Source organism: Rhinoraja longicauda, chromosome 2 (genome assembly GCF_053455715.1).
Source record: "Rhinoraja longicauda isolate Sanriku21f chromosome 2, sRhiLon1.1, whole genome shotgun sequence".
NCBI classification, from domain to species: Eukaryota; Metazoa; Chordata; class Chondrichthyes; order Rajiformes; family Arhynchobatidae; genus Rhinoraja; species Rhinoraja longicauda.
The window spans coordinates 19,567,042-19,579,242 of record NC_135954.1 but is presented as its reverse complement, the minus strand read 5'-3'; the positions used below and the strand labels follow the sequence as shown (position 1 = coordinate 19,579,242).

Genomic DNA, 12,201 nt, shown 5'->3' with positions numbered 1-12,201 from the left:
ATAGGAGCAAAATTAGGCCATTCTGCTTTCAAGTCTCCTCCACCATTCAATCATGGCTGATCTATCTTTCCCTCTTAACCCCATTCTCCTGCCTTCTCCCCATAACCCCTAACACCTGTACTAATCACGAATCTATCTATCTATGCCTTAAAAATATCCATTGACTTGGCCTCCACAACATTCTGTGGCAATGAATTCCACAGATTCACCACCCTCTGATTAAAGAAATTCCTCCTCATCTCCTTCCTAAAGGAATGTCTTTTTATTCTTAGGATATGACCTCTGGCCCTAGACTCTCCCACTAGTGGAAGCATCCTCTCCACATTCACTCTATCCAAGCCTTTCACTATGGTCCCCCCTCATTCTTCTCCAGCGAGGATAGGCCCAATGCTGACAAACGCTCATCACGGGTTAACCTCCCCGTTCCTGGGATCATTCCAATAAGTGACAAGCAATTATTTCTTCTCCAAAAGGAGATGACTATGTTGGTTATTTAAGTGGCTCATTATTCAATTGAGTGTTCTGACAGGCAATAGAGGGAGAATGGTCACATCATGTTTCTGGATGCCAACGGACTGTAAAACTACAAAAATAACACCATTGTTTAAAAAGAGAAAGGTGGACTAAGTGAAAAGCAAAACGGAGACAAAGGGAACCGCAGGTGTTGGAATCCTGAGCGGTAACAAAAACAAAGTGCTGGAGGAACTCCTGGTCAGGCAACATCGGTGGAGGGAATAGACAGGTAATGTTTTGGATCGGGACTCTTCTTCAGATTGAGAGCAATGGAGAGAAAGTGCTGGAAAAGAGAGATGGGAGTGGGCAAAACCTGTAAGTGATGGGTGGATAAAGGTGAGGGTTGTTTTAATTGGACTATTACTCCATCCATCTGCCAACCAAGACTCCCCTCTCCTGTTTCCACCTATCCACTCTGGAAAGAATGCAGAGATTTATGAGAATGTTGCCAAAACTCAAGGGCCTGAGCTTGAGAGAGAGCTTGGGCAGGTTTCTCTTTGGACCACAGGAAACTGAGGAGTAACTTTATTCCTTGGAGTGCAGGAGGTTGATAGGTGATCTTAGAAACATAGAATATAGGTGCAGGAGGAGGCCATTCGGCCCTTCGAGCCAGCACCGCCATTCATTGTGATCATGGCTGATCATCTACAATCAATAACCCGTGCTGCCTTCTCCCCATGTCCCTTGATTCCACCAGCCCCTCGAGCTCTATCTAACTCTCTCTTAAATTCATCCAGTGATTTGGCCTCCACTGCCCTCTGTGGCAGAGAATTCCACAAATTCACAACTCTCTGGGTGAAAAGGTTCCTTCTCACCTCAGTTTTAAATGTCCTCCCCTTTATTCTAAGACTGTGGCCCCTGGTTCTTATAGAGCTGTACAAAATCACGAGGGGGATAGATAGAGTGAATGCATAGAGTCTTTTACCCAGAGTTGGGGGAATCAGGAACCAAATATAGGTTTAAGGTGAGAGGGAAAATATTTAATTGGGACCTGTAGGGCAGCTTTTTCCACACCGAAGGTGGTGAGCATTTGGATTGAACTGCCAGAAGAAGTAGTTAATGCAGGTACGATAACACCATTTTAAAAACATTTGATAAGGCACATGGATAGGAAACATTTAGAAAGATAGGGGCTAAATGTGGGCAGATGCGACTAGTGTAGATGGGTCAGAATGAACAGGCAGGGCCGAAGGGCCCATTTCCATGTTGTATACCCAATGACTCTCACTTGCACCTTTCACCCCCCTACTACAATCAACGTGAAGAAAGGTGCCAACCCAAAACATCTGTCCATTTCCTCCAAAGATGTCACCTGACCTGTTGAATTTCTCCAGTACTTTGTATTTTGTAAAACGCATCGTCTCCATGATTCTATGATTGGGTGGCACAATGATAGAGCCTTACAGCCCCAGAGACCCTGGTTCAGTCCTGACTCCAAGTGCTGTCCGTACTGAGTTTGTACGTTCTCCCCGTGACCGTGTGGGTTTTCACCGAGATCTTCGGGTTCCTTCCACACTACAAAGATTTGTAGGTTAATTGGTATAAATGTAGAAAAAATGTTCTTAATGTGTGTAGGATAGAGTTAGTATGCGGGGATCGCCAGTCGGTGCGGACTCGGTGGGCCAAAGGGCCGATTTCTGCACTGCATCTCTAAACTAAACTATTAAAACTGGGGATTCCTGAGTTACTTGCTATGATACATCTTCAAGAAATAACTATTTAACTAAATCTAGCCTAATGGTGTCAGAAATAGAACAGATTAAAGTTCTGATGTCGGGAGCCACGACCGCCCCGACGTGCAGCGGGAGCGTCTTCGCCCGTCCCGGGTCGCGGGGCTTGGGTCGGCCCGCTGCGGACCTTTCACCGTCCGGCGCGGCCTGGAACGTGGCAACTTCAGCAGCCTGACCGCGGGTGAAGACGGCAGGGGAAGGGAAAAGACATTCTGGCCTTCCATCACAGTGAGGAGGTGACTGGAGGAGACTCACTGTGATAGATGTTACTTTTTTTTGTTTTGTGTTGGTTTGTGGTTGTGTGTGTAATTGCTTATTTTTATTGCTCTTATTGTTGGACTGTGGGTGACAAAATCTCGGCCAAAAGACTTGTTTTTTTGGATGACAATAATGGTTATTCTAATTCTGATTCTGAACGATAGAATTAATCATTATTTTGAAAGGCTAGAACTAATTAAGGATCCTTAAGGAAGGATATGTATATTTCTCTCCACGTTCTCTCGTGACCTAGCAGGCAGTCATTCGGCCCATCTAGTCTATGTCAGGTCACATAACATTCCCTTCAGCCCATTATTGAGTCAGGGAGTCAAACTGCATAGAAACAGACCCTTTGGCCAAACTTGCCCTTGTCGACCAAGAAGTCCCATCTATACTAGATCCACCTGCCCACATTTGGCACATAGCCCTCTAAACCTTTTCTGTTCATGCACCTGTCTAAATGTATTTTAAATGTTATACCTGTCGCATCCACATCGTTTGGCAGCTCCTTCCATATACCTACCACCCTCTGTGTGGAAAAAGTTGCCCCTCTGTTTCCTATTAAATCTTTCCACTCTCACCTTAGACCTAACTGGTTCTTGATTCCCCTTCTCTGGGTAAAAGACTCTGTGCATCTACCCTATCTGTTCCCCTTCATAGTCTTAAACACCTCTAGAAGGTCACCCTTCATCCACCTGCGGAAGGAATAAAGCCCTAGCCTGCTCAACCTCTCCATATAGCTCAGATGGTTAACATCCTTGTAAGTTTTCTCTGCATTTAATGTTCTCCCACTTAATTTCCTTGTAACATCTTCTCTTGCACATGGCCATCAACTCCCTCCGACCCCCAATTCTCCTACCACGCCCTCACACTAGGGCAATTTCCATTAGCCAAATAAAGAACACATTTCTGGGATGTGGCTCTTGTCTGGTTAACAGGGCGGCACAGTGGCGCAGCAGTAGAATTGCTGCTTTACAGCGCTTGCAGCGCCAGAGACCCGGGTTTGATCCCGACTGCGGGCGCCGTCTGTACGGAGTTTGTACGTTCTCTCCGTGACCGCGTGGGTTTTCTCTGAGATCTTCCATTTCCTCCCACACTCCAAAGATGTACAGGTATGTAGGTTAATTGGCTTGGGTTTGTAGAAACATAGAAACATAGAAAATATGTGCAGGAGTAGGCCATTCGGCCCTTCGAGCCTGCACCGCCATTCAATATGATCATGGCTGATCATCCAACTCAGTATCCCATACCTGCCTTCTCTCCATACCCCCTGATCCCTTTAGCCACAAGGGCCACATCTAACTCCCTCTGTACACTTGGTATAAGTGTAAACTGTCCTTAGTGTGTACGTAGGCTTGTGTTAATGCGTGGAGAACGCTGGTCGGTGCGGACTCGGTGGGCCGAAATGCCTGTTTCCGCACTGTATCTCCAAACTAAACGAAACTAAACTTAATCAATGTTTGTTTTGGAGAAGTGAAAAAGAGTCACAGAGAGCAGTATGTTTGCCCATTGGGGCTCGTTGGGGTCCACCCAGAAGGTTTGTCGGTCAGTGGGACCAGGTACCCATCCGAAGGCTCTTTGTCGGGTGTAACCGGGAGGCAGGGAGCTGGAGACATTGGACGAGAGGAGCAAGGGCCTGTAGGAGGGCAATGCCTCCAGTACTTCAGAGGATGGCGTCAGGAGGTGCGCCTGGGACACAAAGATGGCCTGGCGAGGCGAGGAGAGGAGAGGAGAGGAGAGGAGCGTCGGTTTGCGGGAACTGCTCTAGTACATCGAGTGCGGACTCTGGACTTTGAATAATAGCACCAAAACCAGCAGCGCCTGCACGTGTAATATTAGCAAAAATAATTTCACTGTGCAGTTGCATATGTGACAAATAAAGCACCATTTGATGTCTGCGTGAAGTTCAGCCAGACCTCATTTAAGGGACATCTGTTATTTACATGGAACATCACGCCTTGAAATGTTTAACATTACTTTATACCTTAATCTTCTAGTGATTGAACCACGTCATTCAAAAAGTCCACATGATGGTCACTAACGAACGCCCTTTCCTTTCGCTTGCAAGGCATGCAAACATACAAACAAAGGGACCAGAAGCTATCTGTATGATGACAATCAAGCCTGTATGTCCACTCTCCCATGGGAATGCAGTGCTGGCAATCCAAACTGGGCCAGCACGGTGGCACAGCGGTAGAGTTGCTGCTGCCTGACAGTGCCAGAGACCCGGGTTCGATCCTGACTAGGGGAGCTTGCCTGTACGTTCTCCCCGTGACCTGCATGGGTTTCCTCCGGGATCTTCCTCCCACACTCCAAAGACGTACAGGTTTGTAGGTTAATTGGCTTTGGTAAAATGTCCCTAATGTATAAGGATAGTGTTAGTGTGCGAGGTTTGGTGGTCGGTGCGGACTCGGTGGGCCGAAGGGCTTGTTTCCGCACTGTATCTCTAAACTACAAAACTAAATTACAATCAGGCCGTTTACAGTGTGTATACAGTGTACAGTTTGTCTCTACATAGACATACACAAATTCCTTGTATGCTGCAAAACATACTTGGCTAATAAAGTATGATTATGATAATAAAGTGCATCAGACACTAGGTTGACATCTGACTGGTGAAGCCTGATTCGATTCACTGACCTGCAGCAGCTCCCCCCACACACCCCAACCAACACTTAGGAGCTGATGAAAACTATCATTGGCACCAGCAAGTCATCGTACGTCTGTGGAAGTGGCAGCTCTTCTGCTGAATGAAAGGGGCTTATTAAGCTGCGTGGAGGGTGGGTGTGCAAGCGAGTCGGTCTTCCTCACTCTTCCAGCTGCCACGGCTGCTGTCCCTGTCAGCCAGTGTCACTGTTGAAGGGCACTGATAAATGGCAGCACAAAGCCAGGGGGTTATGTTAGGGGGCCCATTTCAAATCGGAATGTGCAAAATGCACAGCAAACAAAATAATTGCCTGGACCGACCGGTGCGCTCCAGACTACAAGGATGTCTCAACGTAGAAGTGGCCTTCCCGTGACCCTTGGCAAGCAGTTGCTATCTTGCAAAAATATTTGCCGAGCATTAACTGTGACAGCAAAGTTTAGCGCGGACAATCAGTGCCACAACTGTGTAAACTGCACTTTAAAATGGTCTGACCCAGCCAGGAGAATGAAAATCCCTTAACCACACAGAGTGGGTTCTGCCTATACTAGCACCATTTACAACGTCAGTCATTCACAAGCCTTTAAAATAACACGGCTTGTGATAAATGGCTTCAATTAAATGATCTTCATTGTGCAATTCCTTTTGGGAAAACCAGGGATCACAAATTCAGAACAATCTGAACTCTATCTTCAACTGACATTCTTCCAATCAACCAATCTTCCACCCAAGCTAGTACCTTGCCTCTAATACCATGGGCTAATACTCTAATACCGTCTGAAGTAGAGTCTCGATCAGAAACGTCACCTATTCCTTTTCTCCAGATATGCTATCTGACCCGCTGAGTTACTCCAGCTTTTTGTGTCCATGGGCTGATATCTTGTTTATCGGCATCATGTGGAGCACCTTATCAAAGGCCTTCTGAAAATCTAAGTAAACAACATCCACTGACCCTCCTTTATTTATCCTGCTTTAACTGCTTTATAATTGCTTTAATACGCAGATAACAACTGGTATTTATGGAGTCCACAACTCTCAGGGTGCTTTGCATAAGGACAGCTGATGATAAGCATGATCAGAGGTGAGTTGAGGACTGACTAAAAGGAGGAGGTTGAGAGCTACTGGAAAGGAATTCCAGAACTTTGGATTCCTTTCTGGAAGGGGAGAAAGATGCAATAGGAACCTGAGGGGTCATTTTTTTTTTTACCCAAATGGTGGTGAGGGTATGGAATGGGCTGCTGGAGGAGGTAGTTGAGGCAGGTATTATTGCAATTTTTAAGAAACATTACTATGGCAATTTTTAAGAAACATTTAGACAGGTACATGGATAGGGTAGGTTTAAACGCAGGTAGGTAGGACTAGTGCTGATGGGACATGTTGGTCGGTGTGGATAGGTTGGGCCGAAGGGCCCGTTTCCATGCTGTACGACTCTGTGACTGTAACTTGAAGGCAATGTAAGGCAAGACCACCCATTGTGGAAGATTGCAGACATTAAGGATGTGGCATTTTCCAACCTCATCTATTGCATCCGCTGCTCTAGATGTCAACTTATTTACATCGGCGAAACCAAGCGCAGGCTCGGCGATCGCTTCGCTCAACACCTGCGCTCGGTCCGCGTTGGCCAAACTGATCTCCCGGTGGCCGAGCACTTCAACTCCCCCTCCCATTCCCAGTCTGACCTTTCTGTCATGGGTCTCGTCCAGTGCCATAGTGAGGCCCACCGGAAATTGGAGGAACAGCACCTTATATTTCGCCTGGGCGGCTTGCAGCCCAGTGGTATGAACATCGACTTCTCCAACTTTAGATAGTTCCTCTGTCCCTCTCTTCCCCTCCTCCTTCCCAGATCTCCCTCTATCTTCCTGTCTCCACCTATATCCTTCCTTTGTCCTGCCCCCGACATCAGTCTGAAGAAGGGTCTCGACCCGAAACGTCACCCATTCCTTCTCTCCTGAGATGCTGCCTGACCTGCTGAGTTACTCCAGCATTTTGTGAATAAATTCCCATCCATAGATGGTCCATGGGAGAGGCAATGATCTTTCTTGAACCATTGGTAACAGTGATTTGTTGGATTAATCCACCTTGCAAAGTGTCATCAAATTGGAAATGCATAGGCCAGTTCAGACAAGTAAGGCCACTTTTCATCTACCAAAAGTTCACAAGTTATAGGAGTAGAATTAGGCCATTCGGCCCGTAGAGTCCACACCGCCATTCAATCATGGCTGATCTCTGCCTCCTAATCCCACTTTCCTGCCTTCTCCCCATAGCCCTTGACACCCTTCCTAATCACGAACTTGTTTATCTCTGCCATTAAAATATCCACTGACGGCCTCCATAGCCCTCTGTGGCAATGAGTTCCACAGATTAACTACCCTCTGACTAAAGAAGTTCCTCCTCACCTCCTTTCTAAAAGAGCGCCCTTTAATTCTGAGGCAATGACCTCTGGTCAATACTAAGATTGGCCACATGGACCAGGCAGCGTGGAGCAACTCATAACATTAGGGCGGCTATGGTGGCGCAGCGTTAGAGTTGCTGCCTAACAGCATTCACTGCGCCGGAGACCCGAGTTCAATCCCGAGTCAGTCTGAAGAAGGGCCTCGACCCGAAACGTCACTCATTCCTTCTCTCCCGAGGTGCTGCCTGACCTGCTGAGTTACTCCAGCATTTTGTGTCTACCTTCGATTTGAACCAGCATCTGCAGGGTTTTTTTCCGACCACAGGTGCTGTCTGTGCGGAGTTTGTACGTTCTTCCTGTGACCGCGTGGATTTTCGTAGAGATCTTTGGTTTCCTCCCACGGTCCAAAGACCCGAGTTCAATCCCGAGTCAGTCTGAAGAAGGGTCTCGACCCGAAACGTCAGTCTGAAGAAGGGTCTCGACCCGAAACGTCACCCATTCCTTCTCTCCCGAGATGCTGCCTGACCTGCTGAGTTACTCCAGCATTTTGTGAATAAACAGGTATGTAGGTTAATTGGCTTGGTGTATGTGTAAAAATTATCCCTAGTGTGGGGCAAAGGGCCTGTTTCCATGCTGGATCTCTAAACTAAACTGAATATTAGACCATGTTCCCAAATGAGGCATTGACTTTGTGCACAAAAGTCCTGAAAACAAAAGTTTCTCACTGGTTCTTCCATCTGTTAACAAACCACATTGCGTGTTCTTAAACTAATCCTTCAGTTTTTTTACAATGTTTTGTTTGATGTTCACTTTTTTAAATAATCTGATTTTACATTCAAAAGTCCTGAAGATGCATCAGTCACTTATTGGTTTCCTCATTTTAATGAACACAAGGAAGTCATTATTCCCACTGAGTTTCAATGAGAGGCAAAGAACAAAAGCTCTGTGCATGCCAATAGCAATTGGGGTGGGACATGTCGTTTGGTATATCATGAAACGGTAATTGTGACAAAGGAATCTAACGCCACAATAAAGTGCCATTAACATACCCTTTTGTTCTTCTAATGTGACAACTCTTGCCATTCATGAGAAGCATTTTACACATCTCACATTTTTGCTATTCAAACAAAAGAATTCAAACACAAGAATAAAAAAAATCAAAAACAAACCTTTTTGTTTCCCCCAAAGCATGGTTGATATTACCATTGCATTTGGGATCTTTTCCAACTTGATAGCAAAAATGTGAGATGTGTAAATTTGCTTCTCACAGCACCAGAGGCCTGGGTTCTATCTGTGTGGAGATATGAAAAACTGCAGATGCTGGTTTTACAAAAAAGGACAAAGTGCTGGTGTAACTCCACAGGTCAGGCAGTATCTCTGGACGGATGACGTTTTGGACACTTTTGCCTTTTTTTACCTGTTGATGTGGAGTTTGTACGTTCTCCCTTGATGATATAATCCGCCAAGTGCTTTGATGTCCTCCCACATCCCAAAGACGTCCAGGCTTGTAGGTTAATTGACCTCAGTCAAATTGCTCCTGATCTGTACGGAGTGGTTGAGAAAGTGGGATAACATATAACAGATGGTCAGCGTGGACATGGTTGGCCGAAAGGCCTGTTTCCAGGCAATATCTCGAAACTAAACTAAAAATATGCAGCTAAACTGCCAAATCAAATCATTCCCAGCACCTAGAAAAATAATAAAGTGCTGGAGGAACTCAGTAGGTCAGGCAGCATCTGAGGAGATTGCATTTCACCTCAGGACACTTCTCGAGCATCTGCAGTTTCTTGTGATAGAGTCATTGAGTGATACAGTGTGGAAACAGGCCCTTCGGCCCAACTTGCCCACACCGGCCAACATGTCCCAGCTACACTAGTCCCACCTGCCAGCAAGTGGTCCAAATCCCTCCAAACTTGTCCTATCCATGTTCCGGTCTAACTAAATGTTGGATAGTCCCCACCTCAACTACAGTACCTCCTCTGGCAGCTTGTTCCATACACCCACCACCCTTTGTGTGAAAAAGTTACCCTTCGGATTCCTATTAAATCTGTTCCCCTTCACCTTGAACCTATGTCCTCTGGTCCTCGATTCCCCTCCTCTGGGCAAGAGATTCTGTGCATCTACCAGATTTATTTCTCTCATGATTTTATACACTTCTATAAGATCACCCCTCATCCTCCTGCGCTCCAAGGAATAGAGACCCAGCCTACTCAACCTCTCCCAAAAGCTCACACCCTCTAGTCCTGGCAACATCATCATATCCATCCTCAGAACATAAATATGCATTCCCTTATAAATATAAATGGTTCTCAGTCATGTAATCAGAAAGGAATGGAAAGGAGCATGAAAGAAGCTTGCAAACCAAGTGCTTATGACAGAAATCAAGATTAGATTTGATTGATGAATGAAAGGATTTAAGGGAAGTTGGAACAAAGTCATGACCCGCTGAGTTACTCCAGCGCTTTGTGTCCTCATTTTGGAACAAACTCACGCTCTGGGACAAATGGTCAGATGAGACAAACAGTGAAAAAGCAATTGTTTAAGTCTCACCAGAGGAGTAGGGAAATCAAATACGGTTATTATCGAAAATAGGGGGATATAAATACGGTTCTTTGAAAATTCTAATAAAACAGAACTAGATTCTGCGATGGTGTGGTAAAAAACTATTTGCTCCCTTCAGGAAAGAGAATTTGCTGCCATTACCCTGCCAGGCTCACACCACGGGTAGAATCAAGGAACTGCAGATGCTGGTTAACACACAAAAGGACCGAAAGTGCCGGAATAAATCAGCAGGTCATGCAGCTTCTCTGGAAAACTTGGATAGGTGACATTTCGGGGTTGGGACCCTTTTCAGACCAGGAGTGGCGCAAGCGGCACATCATTAAGATGACCCCTTTCTTCCCCTGAAATCACGCAAGTTGCAGTGAGAACAGAATTGAACAGACCACCCAGAATCCATCAAGGCTTACAATCCAGGCATGCCAAAGTCACTTTTGAATTGAATTGAATTGAATACTTTGTTGTCACGTATGACAAGTCACAGTGACATTATTTGCTTGCATACTGTGCCAAGGTATGCAAATAGTCACCCATAAAGGGCCCTGACAAAGTTACAAATTCCCCCCCCCCCCCCCCCCGTTAGTTCCCCCTTGTTCTTCCATGCCCCCCCTCCCTCACGGCGTTCCCCCCACACCGGGTCCTCCATTGTCCATTGTCCATTGTGTTCTTCACAGCGGTCCCCCCACGCCGGGTCCTCCATTGTCCATTGTGTTCTTCACTGCGGCTCCCCCCACACCGGGTCCTCCATTGTCCATTGTCCATTGTGTTCTTCACAGCGGCTCCCCCCACACCGGGTCCTCCATTGTCCATTGTCCATTGTGTTCTTCACAGCGGCTCCCCCCACGCCGGGTCCTCCATTGTCCATTGTCCATTGTTCATTGTGTTCTTCACAGCGGTCCCCCCAACACCGGGTCCGCATTGCTCTTCCTCCTCATGCCGATCCCCCCACGCCAGGTCCTCCTTTGTTCCTTCCCTTGGGAAGCGGCGTCCTCACTTCCACGTGTCCGTCCTCGTCCGTCGGTCGGCGCCATCATCGGGCACCACACCGACCTCTCCACTAACGCTGCCGGCTCCTCTCCGGACGCCTCCATGGCACCGACCCAGGCCCAGCCACGGGCTCCACCGACCCACGCATCGGTGACCATGGGCTCCAAGCGTGCTCAGAAATACTTGATGATAAAAACCTGGGCACTGGCACACGAATTGGCAAAACTGTGCCAGGACTAAGTCCTACTGGGTTGCAACATGCCAGACACCTCCATCAATATTTCCCTACAAGATGCAGCAAAGGTGGTCACAAAATTGCTATTGAGGGCGTGCAGCGTAGGTTTACTAGGTTAATTCCCGGAATGGCGGGACTGTCATATGTTGAAAGACTGGAGCGACTAGGCTTGTATACACTGGAATTTAGAAGGATGAGAGGAGATCTTATCGAAACGTATAAGATTATAAAGGGGTTGGACACGTTAGAGGCAGGAAACATGTTCCTAATGTTGGGGGAGTCCAGAACAAGGGGCCACAGTTTAAGAATAAGGGGTAGGCCATTTAGAACTGAGATGAGGAAAAACTTTTTCAGTCAGAGAGTTGTAAATCTGTGGAATTCTCTGCCTCAGAAGGCAGTGGAGGCCAATTCTCTGAATGCATTCAAGAGAGAGCTAGATAGAGCTCTTAAGGATAGCGGAGTCAGGGGGTATGGGGAGAAGGCAGGAACGGGGTACTGATTGAGAATGATCAGCCATGATCACATTGAATGGCGGTGCTGGCTCAAAGGGCCGAATGGCCTCCGCCTGCACCTATTGTCTATTGTCTGTAACTGGGTTGCAACATGCCAGACACCTCCATCAATATTTCCCTACAAGATGCAGCAAAGGTGGTCACAAAATCCTCAGTCATGCAAATCCAAGATGTATGGATACAGCCAAAAAGTGTCCCAGGGAATATCCTCTTTGATTATCACCGACCATCACCCTTCAAGTGCTAAATCAATGGTCAATGGTTCTTTATTATCATATGTACAGACACAGTGAAATTCTGTTTTTGCATACAGTTCAGTAAAGTATTGCTTTCCACACCTTTAGACTTTAGAGATACGGTGCAGAAACAGG

At 46.6% G+C, this 12,201-nt stretch overlaps 1 long non-coding RNA gene across 1 annotated transcript in view; it reads right to left on the bottom strand.

Moving 5' to 3' along the window:
* Window positions 1–9,069, bottom strand: part of LOC144602667 (uncharacterized) — a 103,641-nt gene extending 94,572 nt beyond the window's left edge. The window contains exon 1 of the long non-coding RNA XR_013548479.1: window positions 8,955–9,069. This is a non-coding gene — a long non-coding RNA (uncharacterized LOC144602667). The remainder of the gene's footprint in view (window positions 1–8,954) is intronic.
* Window positions 9,070–12,201: the final 3,132 nt, after the last annotated feature.